This window comes from Haliotis rufescens, unplaced genomic scaffold (genome assembly GCF_023055435.1).
Source record: "Haliotis rufescens isolate VD_foot unplaced genomic scaffold, xgHalRufe1.0.p SCAF_74, whole genome shotgun sequence".
Lineage (NCBI taxonomy): Eukaryota > Metazoa > Mollusca > Gastropoda > Lepetellida > Haliotidae > Haliotis > Haliotis rufescens.
In genome coordinates this window covers 929,471-957,358 of record NW_025964366.1, presented here as the reverse complement: position 1 = coordinate 957,358, position 27,888 = coordinate 929,471, and the positions used below count along the sequence as shown (strand labels likewise).

Here is a 27,888-nt window from a genome sequence, read left to right as displayed (position 1 = left end):
TATATAAACGCGACGAACAACTCGACAGAAAGAGGATTTTGCTGATCTGACAAACGAGAAATACACCTGAGTAGGAAGGAAGACATTCACAGAAACAAGGTGTGTTGGCTCTGCAAGTGTGCATCGTTCAAATAATCAACTGTCATCGCTTCACAGTGACTGACACACAATATTATGCACATGTGTTGAGGCCGAACTTCGGCCTCGTCTGCGAGTACTTGTATAGATCGCTAAGGATGATATGAACTGGGGCAATGCGAATTTACGCTTAATTCAGTAACAGATACTGTTGGAAGACAATCGCATGTCTTTAGACTCAAGTGCGCGTTCCTTTTACGAATGAAGTTGGAACATCGATCGGGCCTGTGCTGAGCTTAGAACGCTCTCGACCCACGCGAAACACTTCCGGGTTGTTGTAAATTTCCTGATTCTCTAATAACGGTAGATAGTACTAGATACTATTGATAGCCCATCGCGCTATACATTACGTATTCGTGAATTTATTATCAGGAATAAGCAACGTTCTATTGTTGATTTGCCATGTTATGGGAGTATTGACGAACCAACTATTATGTCGTACTGCCCTAGGCCTACCGCATGCCTTAACTAATGCCATAACTACTGTACGCATGGATGGACAGACGTTCCCGACATGGGTGTTGTCCATACTTATGTACAGATTTGTAAAGTGAAATCTTTATACTTACTGGTCACCCTGGTAAAAGATGACAGGATGGGAGAATAGATTGGGGTGTATATGGAGTTTGGGTAGGGTGAGGTAGGGTGTAGGCCAAAATGGGTAGTTGGTGAAGGAGGCTATGATGGGTAGTTGGTGAAGGAGGCTATGATGGGTAGTTGGTGGAGGCTAAGATGGGTAGTTGGTGGAGGAGGCTATGATGGGTAGATGGTGGAGGCTAAGATGGGTAGTTGGTGGAGGCTAAGATGGGTAGTTGGTGGAGGCTATGATGGGTAGTTGGTGGAGGAGGCTATGATGGGTAGTTGGTGGAGGCTATGATGGGTAGTTGGTGGAGGCTAAGATGGGTAGTTGGTGGAGGAGGCTATGATGGGTAGTTGGTGAAGGAGGCTATGATGGGTAGTTGGTGGAGGCTAAGATGGGTAGTTGGTGGAGGAGGCTATGATGGGTAGTTGGTGGAGGAGGCTAAGATGGGTAGTTGGTGGAGGCTATGATGGGTAGTTGGTGGAGGAGGCTATGATGGGTAGTTGGTGGAGGAGGCTAAGATGGGTAGTTGGTGGAGGAGGCTATGATGGGTAGTTGGTGGAGGAGGCTAAGATGGGTAGTTGGTGGAGGCTATGATGGGTAGTTGGTGGAGGAGGCTATGATGGGTAGTTGGTGGAGGAGGCTAAGATGGGTAGTTGGTTGAGGAGGCTAAGATGGGTAGTTGGTGAAGGCTATGATGGGTAGTTGGTGAAGGAGGCTATGATGGGTAGTTGGTGGAGGCTAAGATGGGTAGTTGGTGGAGGAGGCTATGATGGGTAGATGGTTGAGGAGGCTAAGATGGGTAGTTGGTGGAGGCTAAGATGGGTAGTTGGTGGAGGAGGCTATGATGGGTAGTTGGTGGAGGCTAAGATGGGTAGTTGGTGGAGGCTATGATGGGTAGTTGGTGAAGGAGGCTATGATGGGTAGTTGGTGGAGGCTAAGATGGGTAGTTGGTGGAGGAGGCTATGATGGGTAGTTGGTGGAGGAGGCTAAGATGGGTAGTTGGTGGAGGCTATGATGGGTAGTTGGTGAAGGAGGCTATGATGGGTAGTTGGTGGAGGCTAAGATGGGTAGTTGGTGGAGGAGTCTAAGATGGGTAGTTGGTGGAGGCTATGATGGGTAGTTGGTGGAGGCTATGATGGGTAGTTGGTGGAGGAGGCTATGATGGGTAGATGGTGGAGGCTAAGATGGGTAGTTGGTGGAGGCTAAGATGGGTAGTTGGTGGAGGCTATGATGGGTAGTTGGTGGAGGAGTCTAAGATGGGTAGTTGGTGGAGGCTATGATGGGTAGTTGGTGGAGGCTATGATGGGTAGTTGGTGGAGGAGGCTAAGATGGGTAGTTGGTGGAGGAGGCTATGATGGGTAGTTGGTGGAGGAGTCTAAGATGGGTAGTTGGTGGAGGAGGCTATGATGGGTAGTTGGTGGAGGCTAAGATGGGTAGTTGGTGGAGGAGGCTATGATGGGTAGATGGTTGAGGAGGCTAAGATGGGTAGTTGGTGGAGGAAGCTAAGATGGGTAGTTGGTGGAGGAGGCTATGATGGGTAGTTGGTGGAGGAGTCTAAGATGGGTAGTTGGTGGAGGAGGCTATGATGGGTAGTTGGTGGAGGAGGCTATGATGGGTAGTTGATGGGGGAGGCTAAGATGGGTAGTTGATGGGGGAGGCTAAGATGGGTAGTTGGTGGAGGAGGCTATGATGGGTAGTTGGTGGAGGAGGCTAAGATGGGTAGTTGGTGGAGGAGGCTATGATGGGTAGTTGGTGGAGGAGGCTAAGATGGGTAGTTGGTGGAGGAGGCTATGATGGGTAGTTGGTGGAGGAGGCTATGATGGGTAGTTGGTGGAGGAGGCTATGATGGGTAGTTGGTGGGGGAGGCTAAGATGGGTAGTTGGTGGAGGAGGCTAAGATGGGTAGTTGGTGGAGGAGGCTATGATGGGTAGTTGGTGGAGGAGGCTATGATGGGTAGTTGGTGGAGGAGGCTATGATGGGTAGATGGTTGAGGAGGCTAAGATGGGTAGTTGGTGGAGGAGGCTAAGATGGGTAGTTGGTGGAGGAGTCTAAGATGGGTAGTTGGTGGAGGCTATGATGGGTAGTTGGTGGAGGAGGCTATGATGGGTAGTTGGTGGAGGCTATGATGGGTAGTTGGTGGAGGAGGCTATGATGGGTAGATGGTTGAGGAGGCTAAGATGGGTAGTTGGTGGAGGAAGCTAAGATGGGTAGTTGGTGGAGGAAGCTAAGATGGGTAGTTGGTGGAGGAGTCTAAGATGGGTAGTTGGTGGAGGCTATGATGGGTAGTTGGTGGAGGAGGCTATGATGGGTAGTTGGTGGAGGAGGCTAAGATGGGTAGTTGGTGGAGGAGGCTATGATGGGTAGTTGGTGGAGGAAGCTAAGATGGGTAGTTGGTGGAGGAGGCTATGATGGGTAGTTGGTGGAGGAGGCTATGATGGGTAGATGGTTGAGGAGGCTAAGATGGGTAGTTGGTGGAGGAGGCTAAGATGGGTAGTTGGTGGAGGAGGCTAAGATGGGTAGTTGGTGGAGGAGGCTATGATGGGTAGATGGTTGAGGAGGCTAAGATGGGTAGTTGGTGGAGGAAGCTAAGATGGGTAGTTGGTGGAGGAAGCTAAGATGGGTAGTTGGTGGAGGAGTCTAAGATGGGTAGTTGGTGGAGGCTATGATGGGTAGTTGGTGGAGGAGGCTATGATGGGTAGTTGGTGGAGGCTATGATGGGTAGTTGGTGGAGGAGTCTAAGATGGGTAGTTGGTGGAGGCTATGATGGGTAGTTGGTGGGGGAGGCTATGATGGGTAGTTGGTGGAGGCTATGATGGGTAGTTGGTGGAGGCTAAGATGGGTAGTTGGTGGAGGCTATGATGGGTAGTTGGTGGAGGAGGCTATGATGGGTAGTTGGTGGAGGAGGCTATGATGGGTAGTTGGTGGAGGAGGCTATGATGGGTAGATGGTTGAGGAGGCTAAGATGGGTAGTTGGTGGAGGAAGCTAAGATGGGTAGTTGGTGGAGGAGTCTAAGATGGGTAGTTGGTGGAGGCTATGATGGGTAGTTGGTGGAGGAGGCTATGATGGGTAGTTGGTGGAGGAGGCTATGATGGGTAGTTGGTGGAGGAGGCTATGATGGGTAGATGGTTGAGGAGGCTAAGATGGGTAGTTGGTGGAGGAAGCTAAGATGGGTAGTTGGTGGAGGAGTCTAAGATGGGTAGTTGGTGGAGGCTATGATGGGTAGTTGGTGGAGGAGGCTATGATGGGTAGTTGGTGGAGGAGGCTATGATGGGTAGTTGGTGGAGGAGGCTATGATGGGTAGATGGTTGAGGAGGCTAAGATGGGTAGTTGGTGGAGGAAGCTAAGATGGGTAGTTGGTGGAGGAGGCTATGATGGGTAGTTGGTGGAGGAGTCTAAGATGGGTAGTTGGTGGAGGAGTCTAAGATGGGTAGTTGGTGGAGGAGGCTATGATGGGTAGTTGATGGGGGAGGCTAAGATGGGTAGTTGATGGGGGAGGCTAAGATGGGTAGTTGGTGGAGGAGGCTATGATGGGTAGTTGGTGGAGGAGGCTAAGATGGGTAGTTGGTGGAGGAGGCTATGATGGGTAGTTGGTGGAGGAGGCTAAGATGGGTAGTTGGTGGAGGAGGCTATGATGGGTAGTTGGTGGAGGAAGCTAAGATGGGTAGTTGGTGGAGGAGGCTAAGATGGGTAGTTGGTGGTGGAGGCTATGATGGGTAGTTGGTGGAGGAGGCTAAGATGGGTAGTTGGTGGAGGAGGCTATGATGGGTAGTTGGTGGAGGAGGCTATGATGGGTAGTTGATGGGGGAGGCTAAGATGGGTAGTTGGTGGGGGAGGCTGAGGGGAGTAGTTGGTTGAGGAGGCTAAGGTGGGTAGTTGGTGGAGACGGCTAAGATGGGTAGTTGGTGGGGGAGGCTAAGATGGGTAGTTGGTGGGGGAGGCTGAGGGGAGTAGTTGGTGGGGGAGGCTAAGATGGTTATTTGATGGAGGAGGCTGAGGTGGGTAGGTGGAGGAGGCTAAGGTGGGTAGTTGGTGGAGGAGGCAAAGATGGGTAGTTGGTGGAGGAGGCTAAGATGGGTAGTTGGTGGAGGGGGCAAAGATGTGTAGTTAGTAGAGGAGGCTTAGGTGGGTAGTTGGTAGAGGAGCCTTAAAGACGAGTAGTTGGTGGAGGAAGCTAAGGTGGGTAGTTGGAGGAAGAGGCTAAGATTGGCAGTTGGTAGGGGAGGCTAAGATAAGTATTTGGCAGAGGAGGCTAAGATAGGTAGTTGGCAGAGAAGGCTAAGAGAATAGTTGATGGAGGTGGCTAAGATGTGTAGCTGATGGGGGAGGCTAAGGGGGGTAGTTGGTTGAGGAGGCTAACATGGGTAGTTGGTGGAGGAGGTTAAGAAGGAAAGTTGATGGAGGAGTCTAAGATGGGTAGTTGGTGGAGGGGGGGGGGGGGGGGGGGGTGGGGGGTGGGGGGGCTGCTGAGGGGAGTAGTTGGTTGAGGAGGCTAAGATGGGTAGTTGGTGGAGGAAGCTAAGATGGGTAGTTGGTGGAGGAGGCTAAGATGGGAATTTGGTGGGGGAGGCTGAATGGAGTAGTTGGTTGAGGAGGCTAAGATGGGTAGTGGGTGGAGGAGGCTAAGATGGGAAGTTGGTGGAGGAGGCTATGATGGGTAGTTGATGGGGGAGGCTAAGATGGGTAGTTGGTGGGGGAGGCTGAGGGGAGTAGTTGGTGGGGAGGCTAAGATGGGTAGTTGGTGGAGACGGCTAAGATGGGTAGTTGGTGGGGGAGGCTAAGATGGGTAGTTGGTGGGGGAGGCTGAGGGGAGTAGTTGGTGGGGGAGGCTAAGATGGTTATTTGATGGAGGAGGCTGAGGTGGGTAGGTGGAGGAAGCTAAGATGGGTAGTTGTGGAGGAGGCAAAGATGGGTAGTTGGTGGAGGAAGCTAAGATGGGTAGTTGGTGGAGGGGGCAAAGATGTGTAGTTAGTGGAGGAGGCTTAGGTGGGTAGTTGGTAGAGGAGCCTTTAAAGATGAGTAGTTGGTGGAGGAAGCTAAGGTGGGTAGTTGGTTGAAGAGGCTAAGATTGGCAGTTGGTAGGGGAGGCTAAGATAAGTATTTGGCAGAGGAGGCTAAGATAGGTAGTTGGCAGAGAAGGCTAAGAGAATTGTTGATGGAGGTGGCTAAGATGTGTAGCTGATGGGAGAGGCTAAGGGGGGGGGGGGGGGGTAGTTGGTTATGGAGGCTAACATGGGTAGTTGGTGGAGGAGGTTAAGAAGGGAAGTTGATGGAGGAGTCTCAGATGGGTAGTTGGTGGAGGAAGCTAAGATGGGAAGTTGGTGGAGGAGGCTAAGATGGGAATTTGGTGCGGGAGGCTGAATGGAGTAGTTGGTTGAGGAGGCTAAGATGGATAGTTGGTGGAGGAGGCTAAGATGGGTAGTTGGTGGGGAGGCTAAGATGGGTAGTTGGTGGATGAGGCTAAGATGGGTAGTTGGTGGAGGAGTCTAAGATGGGTAGTTGGTGGGGAGGCTAAGATGGGTAGTTGGTGGAGGAGGCTATGATGGGTAGTTGATGGGGGAGGCCGAGGGGAGTAGTTGGTTGAGGAGGCTATGATGGGTAGTTGATGGGGGAGGCCGAGGGGAGTAGTTAGTTGAGGAGGCTATGATGGGTAGTTGATGGGGGAGGCCGAGGGGAGTAGTTAGTTGAGGAGGCTAAGGTGGGTATTTGGTGGAGACGGCTAAGATGGGTAGTTGGTGGGGGAGGCTAAGATGGGTAGTTGTTTGGGGAGGCTTAGGGGAGTAGTTGGTTGAGGAGGCTATGATGGGTAGTTGGTGGAGGAGGCTGAGGTGGGTAGGTTGAGGAAGCTAAGATGGGAAGTTGGTGGAGGAGGCTGAGGGGAGTAGTTGGTTGAGGAGGCTAAGATGGGTAGTTGGTGGAGGAGGCTGAGGTGGGTAGTTGGTGGAGGAGGCTAAGATGGGTAGTTGGCAGAGGAGGATACGATTGGTAGTTTGCAGAGGAGGCTAAGATGGGTAGCTGATGAAGAGGAGACTAAGAGGGACTTTTGTGAAGGGAACAAAGTTGGAAAGTAAGAAGGGGATGGTGGGGGTCGGGAGCAAAGATGGGAGGTTAGTAGAGATGGCAAAGACATATCTTATTGTACATCATTGTAGGTTAAACAAAAATAAATGCAAAATATATTTCTGATTGTTTTGTTTTCTTGAAACAGTAATGTTGTCATGTGTGCAGCGTTAGTTATAACCTCATTTTATGTATTGTATGCCTTATTTTTATACCCCCGACAAACAGTCGGGGGTATATAGTTATAACAAGGTTCGAAAACTTTGTCCGCGCGATTTCTCTTAAACTATTCAGTGGATTCATCTCAAAAGTAGTACATATAATATATGTCTGTCATATGGAGGGGTGCAGTCAAAAGAAAAAAAATGTTTTTATTGTTTTTCTATTTGTTTATGAATTTTTCAAACCCTAACGTCCGTCCGAAAACTTTGTCCGCGCGATTTCTCTTAAACTATTCAGTGGATTCATCTCAAACTCTGTACATATAATCTGTGTTATATAGAAGGGTGCAGTCAAAAGAAAAAACATGTTTTTATTGATTTTCCATATTTTATGAATTTTTCAAACCCTAACCCTATCCTAGCTATTTAATTTGAACCTACTGATAGACTAGGCGGGTCGGGGGTATTAGTGAGCCACGCTCACTTTTTTTCTTGTTAGTTTAGCATTTGGCGTAATAACAAAATAGAAGTTTTCCGAATCTTCTAAAAACAAAGGTCGGAGTAATGAGAACTAAGATCTGATTTGAAGGAGATTAGGGGACACCAGAAATGTGCTTCACACATACCCATGGGGTATCAAATCCGTGTACTTATACGGTTAGGCTGTCCCACCATCCCTTAACACTTTTAATCTCTTATATTGTTTGTCACCAAACAGGCATGACATTTCTTGGAATATCAATGATACAACTTATTTGTTTGTAAAATCTTTGTTTTGCCAGCCATTTGAGGCAAGGATGGGGATTCAGTGACCGGTAGGGGATTAGACAAGTCAAGCCCATGAAACAATATACTTGTGTGTAATAAATATTTGGCAATAGCAATATTAAAATGTTTTTATTGATGATTACAGATGGATTTCGGCAGCAATTTTGTATACCTTGGAGATGACGAGGAAGAAGTCATCTACTCTGACCCATCCTCAGGTGAGGAGACCGATAAGGATAAGATGGTGAGACAGCCATGACAATTGACAGATAAATACACAGAATTAATAACATGTCCCTGAATTAAAAATCCATACGAAATTATATTAATAAATTTGCTTTAATAATACTATGACTGGTATACTGATGACTTTGGTTGATTGTTTCAAGAAGAAACATCCAAATTTCAATTTTTTTCTTTTCTTAAAATGTTAAGTACCGGTATGAAATGAAATATAAAAAAGAAAAATGTGGGTGAGAGTTTTTATGATAATTTTTCAAATGGTTTAATTTTGATAAATAACATATTTATATTGATAGCGGCAGAAAATGAGGTTTTTTTGTGTGTTTTTTGGCATTTTACTTCATTCTGGTCGGTGGAATATTAACCCAAGTGCTCTTTTTTCACATTTCATGTTTTTTTGGAGCCAGTGGATTTGTAAACCAAGTTCAAGGATAAGTGTGGCCTAACAGTGATTAGGCATTCATGGTACATTTTGGGTGTCATGGCAACTGCTACCTTGGCCCTGGAAAATTGATGGGGTGTTGGAGGAGATACCCTAGAATCTCTCTGTGGACATTTTTTGAAAACTGGTTTGTTTATGAAGTCTAAATTTAAGCTGTTTGATATTTCTTTGACGACTCTGGAATTATACATGATATACTTGTTAAAACATAGTAGTGATATCAGCAATGCAAGGAAGAAAATACAATACAAGATAAGAAATACAATACAAGATAGGAAATACAATGCAAGATATTAAATACAATGCAAGATGGGAAATACAATACAAGATGGGAAATACAATACAAGATAGGAAATACAATACAAGATGGGAAATACAATGCAAGATAGGAAATACAATACAAGAAAGAAAACACAATACAAGATAGGAAATACAATACAAGATAGGAAATACAATAAAAGAAAGAAACCACAATACAAGATAGGAAATACAATACAAGAAAAGAAATACAATACAAGATAGGAAATACAATACAAGAAAGGAAATACAATACAAGATACAAATACAATACAATATATGAAATACAATACAAGAAAAGAAATACAATACAAGATAGGAAATACAAGAAAAGAAAAGAAATACAATACAAGATAGGAAATACAATACAAGATAGGAATTACAATACAAGATAGGAAATACAATACAAGAAAAGAAATACAATACAAGATAGGAAATGCAAGAAAAGAAAAGAAATACAATACACGATAGGAAATACAATACAAGATAGGGAATACAACACACGATAGGAAATACAATACAAGATAGGAAATACAATACAAGAAAAGAAATACAATACAAGATAGGAAACACAATTCAAGATAGGAATACAGTACAAGAAAAGAACTACAATACAAGATAGGGAATACAATACAAGATTGGAAATACAATACAAGATAGGAAATACAATACAAGGTAGGAAATACAATACAAGAAAAGAAATACATTACAAGAAAGGATATACAATACAAGAAAGGAAATATAATACATGATAGGAAATATAATACAAGAAAAGAAATATTTTACACGGGCAATCGGGTAAACATCAAAAACGAACTTTTGGCCATTATCGTTACATAATCTTAACTCAAAGGAACCTGCGGAGACTGCCAATGTTGTGTTCAACATGGCAGACACAAATCCTGTCACTACAGATAGTATCTTTGTTTCAGGAATGTATGCTGGACATCCTCGACACAGCCGGGCAGGAAGAGTACTCCGCAATGCGAGATCTGTACACTCGGTCAGCTCAAGGCTTCATCATCGTGTACGACATCACGAACAGGGAGTCGTTCGAGGAAGCAACGGCCATGTTTACTTTCCTGGAAACAAGTAAACAGGGGGGAAAAATATATGCTGTAGGTATAATATTTTATTTCGAGTAAATGAGTAAATGTGTTTCACTGGGAACAATATTACAGTTATATCATAACAGTACAGTCATCAAGGAAAGACATTTGTGTCCATTAATATGGTTCATTTCACTTTGAAGGGCTGTGGCCTAAGCTTGTGGTATAAGTGTTCACTTGGCACTCCAAAGACTGACAGGGTTCAATTCCCCACATGGTTATAATGAATGAAGCCAGATTCTAATGTCTCCCATTGTGATATTGCTGGAGGTTGGTTGGTTGGTTTGTTGTTTAACGCCACACTCAGCAATATTCCAGCTATATGACGGCGGTCTGTAAATAATCCAGTCTGGACCAGACAACCCAGTGATTAATATCATGAGCATCGATCCATGCAGTGTGGATCGATGACATGCATCAACCAAGTCAGCGAGCCTGACCACCCGATTCCGTTAGTCGCCTTTTACGACAAGCGGAGTCACCTTTTACGGCAAGCATAGGTTGCTGAAGACCTATTCTACCCCGGAATCTTCACGGATCTATTGCTGGCGGAGTGGTAAAGTGGCATCAAAATCAACACTTTCACTTAGGAACCGATCATTTAGTAAAGGGAGTCAGATCAATGCACTGAAAATAATTACCCTTCCCAAATGCTTGTCATATTTTTGGATGACCTTCCCCATGTCCTTGTGCATTTTTTTATGACCCTCTCCGAAAAGACAAAACGCAAAAGCACTCAATATTTTATCATAAAATGCCCATTTTCATCACTCTCCGCAAATATGTGTATTATTTTAATGACCCTCCCCTGGAGACTATCATATTTTTTGGTGGCCCTCCCTGACCCTCCATACCCTACAATAGATGACCAGTCCTACCAGATTCTGCTATCATGTAAGAAGCGTATGTATGTTTTCTATTTATTTTATATATTATACAGGTTCTTTGCGGTAACAAGTCTGATCTGGATGCCAAGCGAGTTGTTTCCACAGCGGAGGGTAACGATCTGGCCACTAAGAAGAACATGCCCTTCAAGGAGACATCGGCCAAAACAGGGGAAAACGTCACTGAAGCCATTGAAGCGTTACTCAGGACAATCCCACGTCAAGGCATTGAATACAAGGTACCGAGTGGCTATTCATGTACAGAAGAGAAATGAAATCATATTTAGTGAAACCTGAACAGGTTCAGGACTTAGTCACTTTACAAAAGATTGGTTAATCAAGGAATTGTTTTTGATGTTCTGGTGTCAGGTGTCAAAGACCATATATTGATATATGGTCTCTGTTGGTGTATATGTTTCCAAGTTTAGGCCACACCCGATAACAGAATTCATTTCCTGATTGGCCGATAAAAAGTATGAGTGGGGCCTCTTGTGATGTGTTTTTCCGCTGAGTGATGGCACAGATTTCATACTGTTGTCTAAATTATTTTGTGTGTCCCTGATTCAAAAAGCAGTCTGTTAAGTTAACATTTTAATTTCCATTAGTTACGCCCCTGTTTCATGTCATTCCACTTTAACATTGCAGCTAGCTACCCTGGGAACAGGTGGGGTGGGCAAGTCGTCTGTCACCTTGCGTCTAGTGCAAGACACGTTTGTAGAAAACTATGATCCCACCATAGAAGATTCCTACAGGAAGATGATCAACGTCCAAGGTCTTCCCAAGATGGAGGCAAAAAAAGGAAAAAGAAGTCCGCAGCAGCAGTACCAACACAGGCATCTGGTGGACTACAACAAAACGCTACCTCATACGGGGGTATGTCTCTTTATCTCCAATGTTTTTCAAATTGCAATAATTGTGTTACCGATTACATATTTTGTAAGAATTTCAATAAATCTATCAGGATTACAGCACTATAGCCATGTCAGTCTGGAAACAAGGATCACCGTTAATTCTCTGAAGATATGATCCCAGAGAATGTGAGAAGAAAGCTTTCAACATTGGGTCTATTTTTTAGGACTGTCATGGCAAAAGAGAAAAGAAAATTACCCTTATATGACTGATGAATAAGTTTTAAAGGGACTGGTCATTTATTATAGGGGTGGAAAAAGGTGGGATTGGTCTTCGGACTATATCATGCTTTGCCAATGGCCTCCATTTTACGTAACATTTTGTCAGTTTTGAGATATTTTGATTGCTTATTCTAATATATACTGAACAAAAAATGTTAGGATCCTGAATACTTTTGGGGATATTTTTATTAAATGGGGTTGCTCAATCTTCACTACCAAAAAATTTCCCAAAAATATTCATTATCCCTTAGTTTGTTTGTTCAGTAATGTTTCAGGAGCTATCAGTTTAATCTTCCAAACAGCTGTAAATATTACTTGAAAACCCATTAAGCAGGGATTTATCTAGACTTGCTTCCAGGCCCATATCAGCCCCAAGTCTACTGTAAATGTAGGAAAAAGTCCCAAATAAGAATTAAGCATTTCCCATTTTGTTATGTGCTTTGTAAGGAGACTTTCACTGATAACAGGACCAACATAGAGGAATAGGCATTGATGCTTTGATTTAACATCATTCAATTTCATGCAATGTTCAAATTTACTGTTACAATGCCTCAGAGTTTAGGAAAATATAAGAACTTAAAATAATATCATTTAGAAAAAAACAAATCTGCCTGGCTAGGGCACACTCCTCCCATGAAACAAAAATATTGTCAAAAATTGTTTTTCTCATTTGTGTCCCACCAGGAGAAAATGTAACTTATGGGTGCTAAGATACAATTGGGCTGTGACGTCATAAAGACAGTTTGATGGGAACTTACTTCAGTGAAGATCGCCATAATTTCTAATTTTTCTCTTGTTAGTTTGTAATGTTATAAAAACATTATTACAAAACCTTTCAGCAACCATAAGTTGGCAATTGAGTGTTACTGTCAAGATGCTATAGTTTTAAAATAAATGAAAAGTCAAAATGTGATATTTCACCCATAAGGGCCCCTCCTGGTGGGTGACATTTGTTGTTTAATGTCAGTCAGTACATCAATGTTTCTTATGAAGTTATTTCCTCTCAGTCAAGAAGAAGGGTGGCGTCATGTCCAGCCTGAAGAGAGTATTTAGTGGAAGAAGAAAAGAGAAATGCAGTTCCTCTCCCCTTCCACCTCCCCCTCCCCCTGGACCTAGGACCCCCATCAAGAAAAAAGAAGATAGATGGCAATGTGGTGCACATCCCCCTGGGTACACTGGCCGATGATCCACACCTTGTGACCGGGGATCCAGTTCGGTGCAGGAAGTGTGATGCCGTTCTGTGCCAGACATCAAGCCTCATAGACAATGGAGCTACAAGACAGTGGACCTGGTTAGTGCCAAACTACTTTTCAATTGGCTGGTTTTTCACAAATCATTAAATATATTATGAAAGCCATAAATGACACCACTATAAGTGACATCACGTACACTATAGTTTATAAGGCACTGAGAATTGTATCATGCATTGGTGGAGAATTGATAAATTATTTTCAATAAGATCGTTTCTCAGCTTTGTGGTCAGTGCCAATGTTTTAATTGACATATTTACATCAAATATTTTTTTCGGATGGAAAAGTAAGCCTCATTGCTACAGCATTGATATTTGTTTGTTGTTTAACGCCACAGTCAGCAATATTCCAACTATATGACGGCAGTCTGGACCAGACAATCCAGTGATTGACACCATAAGCATCGATCCACGCATTTGGGATACGATGACATGCATCACCCAAGTCAGCGAGCCTGACCACCTGATCCCATTAGTCACCTCTTACGACAAGCATAGTTGCCTCTTACGGCAAGCATGGGTTGCTGAAAATTTATTCTACCCCGGATCTTCACGGTGCACAGAATTGTAATATGCATTGAGTGACATGAGGTGTGACATTGAATTGTGTTCTACCTTTCAGCGAGTATTGCGGGAAAAAGAACAAAGAACTAGACGTGACCTCGGAGGAGATACCCAGAGAGTTGATGTTTGACTACATGTTGAGTCCTGCAACAGAGAAAGAGGAGGAGGCGGCTGAGGTTGTCCATAAGGTCACGCCAGGAATAATTGTCTACTGCATGGACATCAGCAGCTCAATGGATGCCAAGGCAGACGTCCCAGAACTACAGGGTTAGACACTCAGAACTTCCAGATGCAGTGTTTGACATTAGGCTTAGTGTGGGACAACTTCCAGATGCAGTGTCTTACATTAGGCTTAGTGTGACACAACTTCAAGATGCAGTGTGTGACATTAGGCTCAGTGTGACAGAACTTCCAGATGCAGTGTGTGACATTAGGCTTAGTCTGACAGAACTTTCAGATGCAATGTATGACATAAGGCGTAATGTGACAGAACTTACGATGCAGTGTGTGACATTAGGTTACTGTGGGAACATACAGATGCAGTGTGTGACATTAGGCTTAGTGCAACAGAACTTCCAGATGCAGTGTGTGACATTAGACTTAACGTGACAGAACTTCCAGATGCAATGTGTGACATTAGGCTTTGTGTGGGAACATACAGATGCAGTGTATGACATTAGGCTTAGTGTGACACAACTTCCAGATGCAGTGTGTGACATTAGGCTTAGTGTTACACAACTTCCAGATGCAGTGTGTGACATTAGGCTTATTGTGACACAACTTCCAGATGCAGCGCGTGACATTAACCTTAGTGCGACAGAACTTCCAGATGCAGTGTGTGATATTAACCTTAGTGCGACAGAACTTCCAGATGCAGTGTCTTATATTAGGCTTAGTGTGACAGAACTTCCAGATGCAGTGTGTGACATTAGACTTAGTGTGACAGCACTTCCAGATGCAGTGTGTGACATTAGACTTAGTGTGACAGAACTTCCAGATGCAGTGTGTGACATTAGACTTAGTGTGACAGAACTTCCAGATGCAGTGTGTGACATTAGGCTTAGTGCAACAGAACTTCCAGATGCAGTGTGTGACATTAGACTTAGTGTGACAGCACTTCCAGATGCAGTGTGTTACATTAGGCTTAGTGCAACAGAACTTCCAGATGCAGTGTGTGACATTAGGCTTAGTGTAACAGAACTTCCAGATGCAGTGTGTGACATTAGGCTTTGTGTCACAGAACTTCCAGATGCAGTGTGTGACATTAGGCTTTGTGCAACAGAACTTCCAGATGCAGTGTGTGACATTAGGCTTAGTGCAACAGAACTTCCAGATGCAGTGTGTGACATTAGACTTAGTGTGACAGAACTTCCAGATGCAGTGTGTGACATTAGACTGAGTGTGACAGAACTTTCAGATGCAGTGTGTGACATTAGACTTAGTGTGACAGAACTTCCAGATGCAGTGTGTGACATTAGACTAAGTGTGATAGAACTTCCAGATGCAGTGTGTGACATTAGACTTAGTGTGACAGAACTTTCAGATGCAGTGTGTGACATTAGACTAAGTGTGACAGAACTTCCAGATGCAGTGTGTGACATTAGACTTAGTGTGACAGAACTTTCAGATGCAGTGTGTGACATTAGACTTAGTGTGACAGAACTTACAGATGCAGTGTGTGACATTAGACTTAGTGTGACAGAACTTTCAGATGTAGTGTGTGACATTAGACTTAGTGTGACAGAACTTCCAGATGCAGTGTGTGACATTAGGCTTAGCGTGACAGAACTTCCAGATGCAGTGTGTGACATTAGGCTTAGTGTGACAGAACTTTCAGATACAATGTGTGACATTAGGCTTAGTGTGACAGAACTTTCAGATGCAGTGTGTGACATTAAACTAAGTGTGACAGAACTTACAAATGCAGTGTGTGACATTAGACTTAGTGTGACAGAACTTCCAGATGCAGTGTGTGACATTAGACTAAGTGTGACAGAACTTCCAGATGCAGTGTGTGACATTAGGCTTTGTGCAACAGAACTTCCAGATGCAGTGTGTTACATTAGGCTTAGTGTGGGAACTTCCAGATGCAGTGTGTGACATTAGACTTAGTGTGGGAACTTCCAGATGCAGTGTGTGACATTAGGCTTAGTGTGGGAACTTCCAGATGCAGTGTGTGACATTAGACTAAGTGTGACAGAACTTCCAGATGCAGTGTGTGACATTAGGCTTAGTGTGGGAACTTCCAGATGCAGTGTGTGACATTAGACTTAGTGTGGGAACTTCCAGATGCAGTGTGTGACATTAGGCTTAGTGTGGGAACTTCCAGATGCAGTGTGTGACATTAGACTAAGTGTGACAGAACTTCCAGATGCAGTGTGTGACATTAGGCTTAGTGTGGGAACTTCCAGATGCAGTGTGTGACATTAGACTTAGTGTGGGAACTTCCAGATGCAGTGTGTGACATTAGGCTTAGTGTGACAGAACTTCCAGATGCAGTGTGTGACATTAGGCTTAGTGTGGGAACTTCCAGATGCAGTGTGTGACATTAGACTAAGTGTGACAGAACTTCCAGATGCAGTGTGTGACATTAGGCTTAGTGTGGGAACTTCCAGATGCAGTATGTGACATTAGACTTAGTGTGGGAACTTCCAGATGCAGTGTGTGACATTAGGCTTAGTGTGACAGAACTTCCAGATGCAGTGTGTGACATTAGACTAAGTGTGACAGAACTTCCAGATGCAGTATGTGACATTAGACTTAGTGTGGGAACTTCCAGATGCAGTGTGTGACATTAGGCTTAGTGTGGGAACTTCCAGATGCAGTGTGTGACATTAGACTAAGTGTGACAGAACTTCCAGATGCAGTGTGTGACATTAGGCTTAGTGTGGGAACTTCCAGATGCAGTGTGTGACATTAGACTTAGTGTGGGAACTTCCAGATGCAGTGTGTGACATTAGGCTTAGTGTGACAGAACTTCCAGATGCAGTGTGTGACATTAGGCTTAGTGTGGGAACTTCCAGATGCAGTGTGTGACATTAGACTAAGTGTGACAGAACTTCCAGATGCAGTGTGTGACATTAGGCTTAGTGTGGGAACTTCCAGATGCAGTATGTGACATTAGACTTAGTGTGGGAACTTCCAGATGCAGTGTGTGACATTAGGCTTAGTGTGACAGAACTTCCAGATGCAGTGTGTGACATTAGACTAAGTGTGACAGAACTTCCAGATGCAATGTGTGACATTAGGCTTAGTGTGGGAACTTCCAGATGCAGTGTGTGACATTAGACTAAGTGTGACAGAACTTCCAGATGCAGTGTGTGACATTAGGCTTAGTGTGGGAACTTCCAGATGCAGTGTGTGACATTAGACTTAGTGTGGGAACTTCCAGATGCAGTGTGTGACATTAGGCTTAGTGTGACAGAACTTCCAGATGCAGTGTGTGACATTAGGCTTTGTGCAACAGAACTTCCAGATGCAGTGTGTGACATTAGCAGAAGATGCAAAATGAATGTAGCTCTTGGATTTGAGAACTGAACAGTTGTAAAGGAAGATTTTCAATTGTCCATGATCCTTTGTGTCTGTTTTAGCGGCATGGAAGCAGGCTCGGAGTGGGGAGACGCTGGAGGCTAAGTCGAGGCTGGAGTGTATCAAAGAGGCTGTGATGAGGTACACAGTAGATTTCACTGGAATGAAATAGCAATTTTGTGTTTTAAATAAATATTGTATTTATCACAGAATAAATAATAAATACAGGATCTTTGCATTTTGTCAGATAACTTCTTAGTGATTGACATGTAAAAGTTGGTATCTTCATAAATGGCACAGCCACAAGTTAAATGTAAACTTTACCACGTCTCATAAGGTTATTTACTTCAGGTTAGGTATTTATCTTAGATAAATACAGGTTTTCATCACTAAATACATGTACATATTGTACCATGAATGTGGTAATTACTTGATTCTGATTGGTCAGTCACAGGTATCAAATCACAACATCTCCTAAATAAACTGTATTAATATGATTATGCATATAATGGTTTAAGGTCATGTGAATATTAGTTATCTTTACCAACAAGCATGGTTGTATGATGGCAATCTCTTGTCGTGTTACACACAGGTGGAGCTGCTGAAACTGGAACAGCCGGAAAAACAAGTGATGCTGGTCCTCTTTGACTCAGTAATCGAGATCGTAGGTGATGGGACGGGACAACCTAAAACAGTCACTGGAGTTAACACGAACGACTTTGATGCACTCATCAAGAACGGGAAAAAACTAGCAGATAAAAATGAGATTAAACCTCTGCGACTTTCTCATGAGTAAGTGAAGGACTTGGGAACAGTTTCAGAACGTGTCATATATTAACTAAAGCTATTTATTTTAATTTATTAATTGGAACTGTTAAAATGTTTGATTTTTTCCATGTATGAAGACAATTTATGTCAATATGTTTTCTGTAATAATTCAAAATGAATAGTCGAGATTTCTTAAAATTGTCTGTGATATGAAATAGTATTGCTTGTATAATACAAAATTGAAACAATTTTCCAGTGGTTTGCTGGAGAAGGTGGCAGACTTGCACACGCGAGGCTGTACAGCACTTGGCCCTGCACTGGCAACATGTGCTGGATTTGTGAGTGAAGTGCCTTCATCAGAGATTGTGCTGTGTACTGATGGGGCTCCAAACTCCGGCATTGGCTCCATGACTGACGATGCCCATGACTCTGAATTCTACACAAACGTAAGCTGTGATTCTGCTGCAATAAATACTGTAAATCTGGAAATGATGCGTCTCCAAAATAATATGACTGCTGACCCCTACCAAAAATGCGGCTCAATATCGGGTCTTTGGCGTGACGAGCGAACGCTTTAACCACTAGGCTACCCGACCGCCCCTGACATTAAGGTAGTTCAAAGGCAATAAAATAATTGAACCAACAACAGTTCACCATTTGGTATGCGGAATTGTCAACAAGCTTGACACGAGTGGGTGGAACTCATGACCCCAGCAGTGATAACTCACTGGATGCCCTTTGCGTAATACCTATTCTTTGAATAACATTGTTATGTACTTGTTACAACTGCTGCTCAGTCAACCATGTTTGTGTATATATTCAAGTTGGTATTTCCGCTATCCAAAGTGTGCAGTGAGGCCGTCTTATTGTTGATAGTCATTTCGAGACATAAATGCGAAGTTTCATCAATGCGAGCAAAGACTACTTGCATTTTTCGCATTTAATTCATGCTCGCGTTAATTTCAAGATTTACGGTAATTAGGTCAGATTTTCAATCTTTTTCAGACCTGTTACTCCATTATGATACCTTTCTCCATGAAGATCTGATGAACTTTCTAAACAGTTAATCAGTGTTCTCGGTATGCAAATCAGATTACAGACAAGCATGTCCGATTTCTGTATCTTCAATATGAATATAATAGAGGAAATACAAATTTGAAAATGTGCTTCTATGCTATTACATTGTCGTGGATATTTTACATCCCCTGTCGTTTCTGAGCGCCATGGCATCTACACCTAAGGGGCGAAGGGGTAGCCTAGTGGGTAAAGCGTTCGCTCGTCACCCTGAAGACCCGGGTTCGATTCCCCACATGGGTACAATGTGTGAAGCCCATTTCTGGTGTTCCCCGCCGTGATATTGCTGGAATATTCTAAAAGCGGCGTAAAACCATACTCACTCACTCACTCATCCTGTTTCAAGCAGGTGTATCATATTTACCAGAATAAGTGCAGTTGAGGTGTGATTCTTTATTTATCTTTTTATCATCAGTTGAGTATTCTTCATGATTAAGTTCACCCTTTCAGTTTCTGATGCACATTCAGTTTTAAGAATATTTATGTTCAACAATGCAGACTAAATGTGTCATGTTCGATGGATTTGGCTTGAGCATGATAAGGAAATCTAATTACCTGTTATTGTTTCAAAAATATACATTTCTATGTAATTCCAGATCGGCAACTATGCTCGTTCGAAGAACATCGTCATCAACATCATGGCAGTGGAGGGAGAGCCTGACGGGATGCAGCTGTCAGTGCGTGTGCACTGGCTTCAGGCGGCACCGTCAACGTCCTAAACCCCATGGAGATTGTCCGGGAGCTGCGCCTCATCTGGCAGAACAAGATCGTGGCTTCATCAGTTCATGTTACCTTCTTGCTGCATCCATCCCTTGTGTTTGTTGAAGAAGGTTATCCAAAGGTAATCATACTTTGAATCTTTTATGTTTTGGAGAGTGTTTAATTGTCTCAGCACACTGTTGTTCTTCTGTTTGTTTGTTCCTCTGCTTGAGTTCGAATCCCGGTTCGCCCCGCTTATGTTTCTAGGTTTGTCAGCACCATACCCGTGCTCGTGGGTTTCACCGAAGTGGTAAACGTCCGAGACCTGCATCACTTCGGGCTTTCCTCCCACATTAAGCTGACACGCCGTGATATAACTGGAATACTGTTAAAAACGGTGTTAAACCCAACTCACTCACTCACTCACTCACTCCTCTGCTTGAAATCATCTGCTTGAATTCAGATAGAAACTTGACATTTTTACACAGATACATGTTACCCCTTTCTGTGTTTCATTACTGTATGGTCTTCAGCAACCCATGCTTGCCGTAAAAGGCGACTATGCTTGTTGTAAGAGGCGACTAATGAGATCGGATCGTCAGGCTCGCTGATTTGGTTAAAGCATGTCATCGTATCCTGATTGCGTGGATCGATGCTCATGATGTAAATCACTGGATTGTCTGGTCAAGATTCGATTATTTACAGACCGCCGACATATAGCTGGAATATTGCTGAGTGCGGCGTTAAACAACAAACAAACAAACAAAACCATTATGGTACAGTATGTCTTCTCTGTTCCAGGACTGCAGCAGGTTGGTGAAAGAGGTGGGCAACGCCCTGAAGGACACGGATCTCACATTTAACTTCAAACTCAAAGATCCGGACACCATCCCAGATATTGATGAAATCCCTTTCCAGGTACTGTCCTTGATTTATTCATCCCAAATCTTTCAGATGGGGATGTCAGAGCTGAAAACCCCAACGTCCCGAGGGAAGGGAGATAACTGACTGTAAATGTCCAGTTTCCACCCTTACCAAACTTTTCTGGGCTCGATCATAGCGCCACAAGTGGCTATTAATGTAATGTCCCTTCTATGTCCCTCCTGTTGACGACTAAGACTCATCCTCTCATATCACTTGCATTTACTTTAAACAAAATGGCGGCGACCAGCCAAGACTATCTGATCGATAATCCAAGTCTATATTGTGATAAAACGGGTCTTACTTCGGGTGCATCAAATCACTTGAGCATCGTGATTAAAAACATGAAAAGATTTGGAAACTATCTCTTGACACCAAATTGATGCTACACACCCTTTGCAAATCCTGCAGTCGACCAAAATCTGCATGGCATTTTACGAACCTGATGTTGATTCGTTAGTTCAGCCAATAGATAACTCCATAATTCCAGGCTAGTTCGGCAAGAGTTGAAACTGGAATTTAATGGTCAGTTAACTCTCTTGCCTCAGGAAGAAAAGTGAAAACCAAAGTTTCCAATGCTTTTTGGACAAAAAATGTGATGTGTGCATGTTTATATATACCTTGGACAACTCTCAGTTTGTCATATAAGCCGGTTCATATTTGCTCATGATATCCACCACTGCTTTGTCAGGACCAGGATTGATCACTATGAAGGTTGCCATGGTGATTGTGGGACATGATTAACCAAAGCCCAAATACTCAAACAGCATGTTGTTATGGCCGTCGGGACTCCAGTCTGGATCAGAACTGGGATGTGAGATAGTCCATGTAGTGTGACGATGATGAGGAAGATATATCATTCTCATATTAAGAAAAGAATTGAAGTTCTAGAATGTCTCATTAACCATATTGAACTTGACTACAATAATATTTGTTTGTTTGTTTTGTGTGTTTGTTGTTTAATGCTGCACTCAGCAATATTCCAGTGTGGACCAGACAATCCAATGATTGATATCATGAGCATCGATCCACGCAATTGGGATCGATGACATGCATGAACCAAGTCAGCGAGCCTGACCATCCGATCCCGTTTGTCGCCTCTTACGACAAGCATAGTCGTCTTTTACGGCAAGGACTACAATAATAAAAAGTAGAAAGAATCACTGAATTCAAGCATTTTATTCTCAATGTCCCCTTCAAAATGCTATTGCAGTGCAGAGGTTTTTTTGGATGCTGGCATCCTGGGGTTATCTGCCTAGACAAGGACCTCTTGACTTTCATTCTCAAAGTAATACACTGCTATTGATGAAGACAGTCAAAAACTATATATTCCTTTCTGTGAAGAGGGCGGTCAGGTAGCCTAGTGGTTAAAGCGTTCGCTCGTCACGCAGAAGACCTGGGTTCGATTCCCGACATGGGTACAATATGTGAAGCCCATTTCTGGTGTCCCCAGCCGTGATATTGCTGGACTATTGCTAAAAGCGTCGTAAAACCATACTCACTTGCTCGCCTTTCTGTGAAGATGTATCCAGATTTGATGAATGACACATTTCTCTGTTCTAGGTTCAGATCGCCTACACTCGCAAGAACGGCATGAAGTGTCTCCGCGTCATGTGCAAGAGTCACAAGTTCACCAAGGACAGGAAGGTCATGGAGGAGGTAACACATGACATCTGTTTGAAGAACTCATGCAATTTATTTACAAACAGTGTGCAATTACATACTGCTCCCATCGAGCAAGAGGGCGTCTGGTAACTAAGTGTTTGAAGGTTACAGTCATGCATGTTACCATATTCGTGGAATAAGGTTTAAAAAATTTAAAAAATGGTTCTCAGGCAATGACTTTTGAAATTATACTGTGGGAGGGAAGTGTTTTTTGTGCTTGTTCAAACTAGTATATGACCAAATGTACAGTGTACCATCAACCTGGGAAAGGGCCTCCCTACATAAACAAGCATACAAACTCCTGTTGCCGCCATGACCATAACACAAGATGCCAAGGGAAGTAACTGCGCGCTATATTGGAACGCATTGTTTTCAAATATAAGGGTTTTAAAAAAAAATGTGGAAATAAAAACGAAACGTGCCGCAGACTTAATGAGGATGTATGCATGCCTGAGAACCGAGACTATTTTATTTTAGCCTAATATGTGGCATAAAACAATACTCGCTCACTCATCCATCGGGGGAGGTCGGGTAGCCTGGTGGTTAAAGCGTTCGCTCGTCACGCCGAAGACCCGGGTTCGATTCCTGACATGGGTACAATGTGAAAAGCCCATTTCTGGTTTCTCCCGCCGTGATATTGCTGGAATATTGCTAAAAGCGGCGTAAACCCATACTCACTCACTCATCCATTAAGGTAAATAGTAATAATTTATTAACTAAATTTATAACTAGAAATGGTCATTATAATCTTCAGATAATTATTTAATTATTAGAAGATATTTTTCAATTGAAAAATTAAATGAACTTTTTATCAGATTTGGAAAACAAATTAAAAAAACCTTATTTGTACCTGATGGTAACATGGAGATCAGCTTGAGAATAATTAGTCCAGTGCAAGGCTTCCAATGGGAGACTTGTTCAGAAAATCAAGAACAGATATTCTGGAAATGGTAGATATTGTTAGGAGAGATTGTGAGATTTGTTACTTGCTGACAAGTTATCACCCATGAAAGTAACATATTTTCTTTCTACAGTAAACGTTTATAACAAACATGCTTATAACGAACCAACAGATATAACAAACTTATGTTATTGTCCCGTCATTTTCTGTAAATATGCTGTACATATGCTTATAACGACCTTAGGTTAATAAGAACTAATGTTAGTTGTCTCTTTGAGTTCGTTAAAGCTGTAGTTTACTGTAATTCTAAAGATGGTCACGTCCTTTATCTTTGTTATCAGAACATCAATGTAGCAGTCGTGGGATTGGCCACGATGCAGAAGACGGCTGAGATGGCAAAGAACAGAGCCCCTCGTGAGGCTAGGGCACAACTGTAAGTAGCTTCAGAATAGAAAACTATTTACTTAACTATTGTGTGGTAGTTAGGCATTGTGTTCCAATGGTTTCCAACCAAACATGTTTTTGGGGTGTGGTTTTTGTGTGTGTGTGTGTGTTGTTGTTGTTGTTGTTTTTTTGGGGGGGGGTTGTCTAACGCTGCACTCAGAAGTTTTCCAGCTATATGATGGCAGTCTGTAAATAATCAAATCCGGAGCAGACTATCAAGTGATTGATTATCATGAGCATCGATCCACGCAAGTGGGATATGATGACATGCATCAACCAAGTCAGCGAGCCTGACGACCCAATCCAGTCAGTTGCCTCTTGCGACAAGCACGGGTTGCTGAAGACCAATTCTAACCCGGATCTTCAAGGGTCCTGAGCATGGTGTTGGACTGTGTGATCTGATATATTGCCGAAAAAGAATTTGTTCCATCATTGCAAATCCCAGTATAATTTCTGTGTTCCAAATGATTTAAAATGGTAAATTCAAATTCATTTGCCTAACCTTATCACCAGGATATCTTTGCAAATACAGTGGTAGAAATAAAAGTGGGTCCAGGGTACTTGACATTGAGAATCCCCTAAGACTGGGGTAATGACAAGATCACAACAGACCTACAAGATTTTTATGTTGCTTTACATTTACCATCAGCAAACACTATTCATCCTCACTGCAATCACCGCCTCAGTGGTCTAGTAGTAGAGCATCTGCCTGCAGAGCGAAAGGTCGGGGGTTCGTTCCGCAGCCACAGCATCCCAAAAGACGTTAAAAGATGGTACTTGTTGTTACCCTGTCTGGTACTCGGCATTAAGGGGCTAAAACAAGGACTGGCTCAGAGTCAGTATACTGTGTCTGAGTGGGGTATTCATGTTTAACTGTGGCATGGTATCTCAGCGGACTAGCAGTTTAAAATTGGCATTAATCCAGACCAGTACAAGCAGCCACACACACGTACATGCACGTCGCACTATAAGTGCAATAATTATGAACACGATGTCAAACTCCATCACCTTACCTCAATGTGTATCAGTGTAGTTTGATGGGTGACCCGGTTATCTACGGTACCGGAATTGACTGTGCAGGGCTGCATCCCTCAGACGTGCTATAAACCTGTGTTTAAGGATTCAATCGTTTCACGCTAATTATAATTCTTGGTTTGTCAGTTTGTTTGTTTGTTGTTTAATGCCGCACACCTCAATATTCCAGCCATATGACGGTGGTCTGTAAGTAATCGAGTCTGGAACAGACAATCCAGTGACTGACATCATGAACATCGATCCACGCAATTGGGATCAATGACATGCATGAACCAAGTCAGTGAGTCTGACCACCCGATTCCGTTAGTCGTCTCTTATGACAAGCATAGTCGCCTTTTACGGCAAGCATGGGTTGCTGAAGACCTATTCTATCCCGGATCTTCATCGGTCCTTGGTTTGTCAGCTTCATACTCGTATATGTAGGCGTCAATATAGTAGTGAGTGTCTAAGACCTGCATCACTTCGGATAGACCTCCATCATCAAGCTGTCATGCTGTGATACAACTGAAGTAGTCTTCAAAGTAGTGGAAATCCAACTCATTATTTAATTGTAGTTTTACTTTTATTCAGATTGGCAACCAAGAATATGATTAAGAGAGGTGCAAAGACAGTGGAACAACGTGAAGAACAATTTGCATTTTTTAATGAATGCGAAGAACTTGAAACGGACATTTCCTGCAACTTAAAACACTGGGTAAGTAATAAAGAATAATGAATAACTTATTAGGGGGACAGCATTTCATTGAAACATTATCATCACTCTTGGCACACGTGGCCTCCAAGCTTACAGTTGTCAAGGTCAAGGTCAACTTGTAAAGGTCAAGGTCACTAGAATTTTTGAAGATTAAGTTGACAAAATTGGATTGAAATACTTCATTTAAAATATATAACCTCATATGTTGGTATTACTTCATTTGTGAAAGCGTCATTAGGTAGAAACTCAAAACATGTTTTTCATTGATTTGAGGCTGCTATTTATCCAAACGTTACTGCTTTGTAGTTTTCATATGCCATATACAAAAAGGCTAGAATCACATTTGCTCTGTTTGGAGATACCATTTCTTAAGTGCAGTCAATTTATTCTAATGCTATTGTTTGCATATATTTAACAGATACTAATTATTGAAATTATAAATATAAATTGTAATAAAGCAAAGAAAAACAGATCGTATCTTGAGTGAAAAGAACAGCAACTTCACATGATAATATTTCAGATCTTTGGTATTCAAAAATCTCAGTTAACATATATCATTATGTGTTGTATCTTATCGGAGTGTAGTATGGTTTTAGCTGGTTTAGCAGTCATTTGAATCATTGAATGAAGGTGAACTTCTGTCCCACTGGTATTCTGTTGCCATAGAAACAATTTAAGACCATATGCTTCCGAATACAGTTTTGGGTTTTTTACAAGATCTTATTAGAAATCACGATAACTTTATGAAAAGCACAAACATTGACCATTACTACCTTTTGCCAAGTAGTATTTTCAAATTTCATCTTTTGTCCTATATTATCTTATCTTTATTGTCTATATATATCTTATATATTTTATATTGTATATAAATATTGTATATATTGAAGGATGTCTCCGAATGCCTTTTCAAACTTCACGTTTGACCATTTTAGACAAAACGCAGTGCAAACGTTCATTTTCTCACCAGCTTACAGTTTTTGTAATATTTCCCTAGTAGTTTGTTTCAGGTCAGGTCTGAACTGTTTCTTTTTCTCTTCATCCCAAATAAACACCTCATACTTGACCATGTGTTCACTAATGTTGTAATCATAATATACTGCTCCAGACAAATGTGGACCAGTGGTTAAAGCAATCGCTCAGCTTGTCGAAAGCCTGAGTTCGATTCCTCTCAATGAGTGAGGCCCATTTCTGGTGTCCCCCACCATAATTTTGCTGGAATATTGCCCAAAAAGGGTGTAAATCACTCACTCACTCCAGTCACATGTAAGGAAGTCCTCCTATTCTTTCAGGAACTTGGTACAGCAAGTGATTCATCCCACAGAATTGCTCACAGGTCACACCAGGCCAATATGGAACGGTTCCACGGAGCAAAGAAGAAAGCTGCTGTAGTCCAGCAGCGACAAGTCAGTGACAAAAATAATTATGACTCGTACTTGAATTACAAATGTTAAACTTCATCATCGTCAGCCTGCATGACTGCATATTGAGACCAGGAGTGCCCCTGGAGGAAACCGACGCTATGGAATATTCCGTTCTGTTGAACACTCGAGCTATATCTCTGCCGTGTTGTCAGAATAGGATTCTAGACCTGTGCACTATTCCGATGTTGTTATGTGATGCTATGTATGTGTTATAGATGCATCTGTCCATGCTGAATCGACAATATTTACACATTGTAAGCAACACGACATGCCATGTAATATGTGTATCACAACAGCTATGTATGTCTTCATGTCTTTACCAGGTATGTTTACTTATAGTTGATGGCCCTTTTAGGCAATATGTTGTTAAACAAGTTGCTAACGTTGATGGGGAGGTGGGGTAGCCTAGTTGTTAAAGCGTTCACTCGTCATGTCTAAGGCCCGGGTTCAATTCCGCCATGGGTACCATGTGTGAAGCCCATTTCTGGTGTTCCCCGCTCTGATATTCCTGGAATATTGGTAAAAGCGGCGTAAAAACCATACTCACCCACTTCCTGCTGCTGTTGATGGAATTAGTGAGACTATGTCCAGTGATATTATATTGTTTTTGTAAGATGTGTTTTTAACAGACTATTCCCAGTTTACTTGTGACCCGTGAAGATCCGGGGTAGAATAGGTCTTCAGCAACCCATGCTTGCCGTGAAAGGCAATGCTTGTCGTAAGAGGCGACGGACATGATTGGGTGGTCAAGCTCGCTGATTTGGTTGATACATGTATCCCAATTTCATGGATTGATGCTCATGATGTCAATCACTGGATTGTCTGGTCCAGACTTGATTATTTACAGACCACCGTCATATAGCTGGAATATGGCTGAGTGCAGGGTTGAACAACAAATAAATAGAAATAAAATTATAGTTTACTTGTTCCCTTTATATTTATTCTGTTTTATATGTATTTAAGGAATGTTTTTATGCCCTACGCTCACCTTTTCATGAACACCTGGTGTCATCACTATTTGATTGTGATTCTTGAAGTATGATTTAGTCGGAATCACGCAGTGGATTGATTTCTTGTAAAGGAAATGTTTTTTGGTGCTTTTTATTCATTGA

At 42.7% G+C, this 27,888-nt stretch overlaps 1 pseudogene; it reads left to right on the top strand.

The window, feature by feature from the left end:
• On the top strand, positions 1 to 27,533 carry LOC124152458 (annotated as a pseudogene).
• The last annotated feature ends 355 nt before the right edge of the window (positions 27,534 to 27,888 follow it).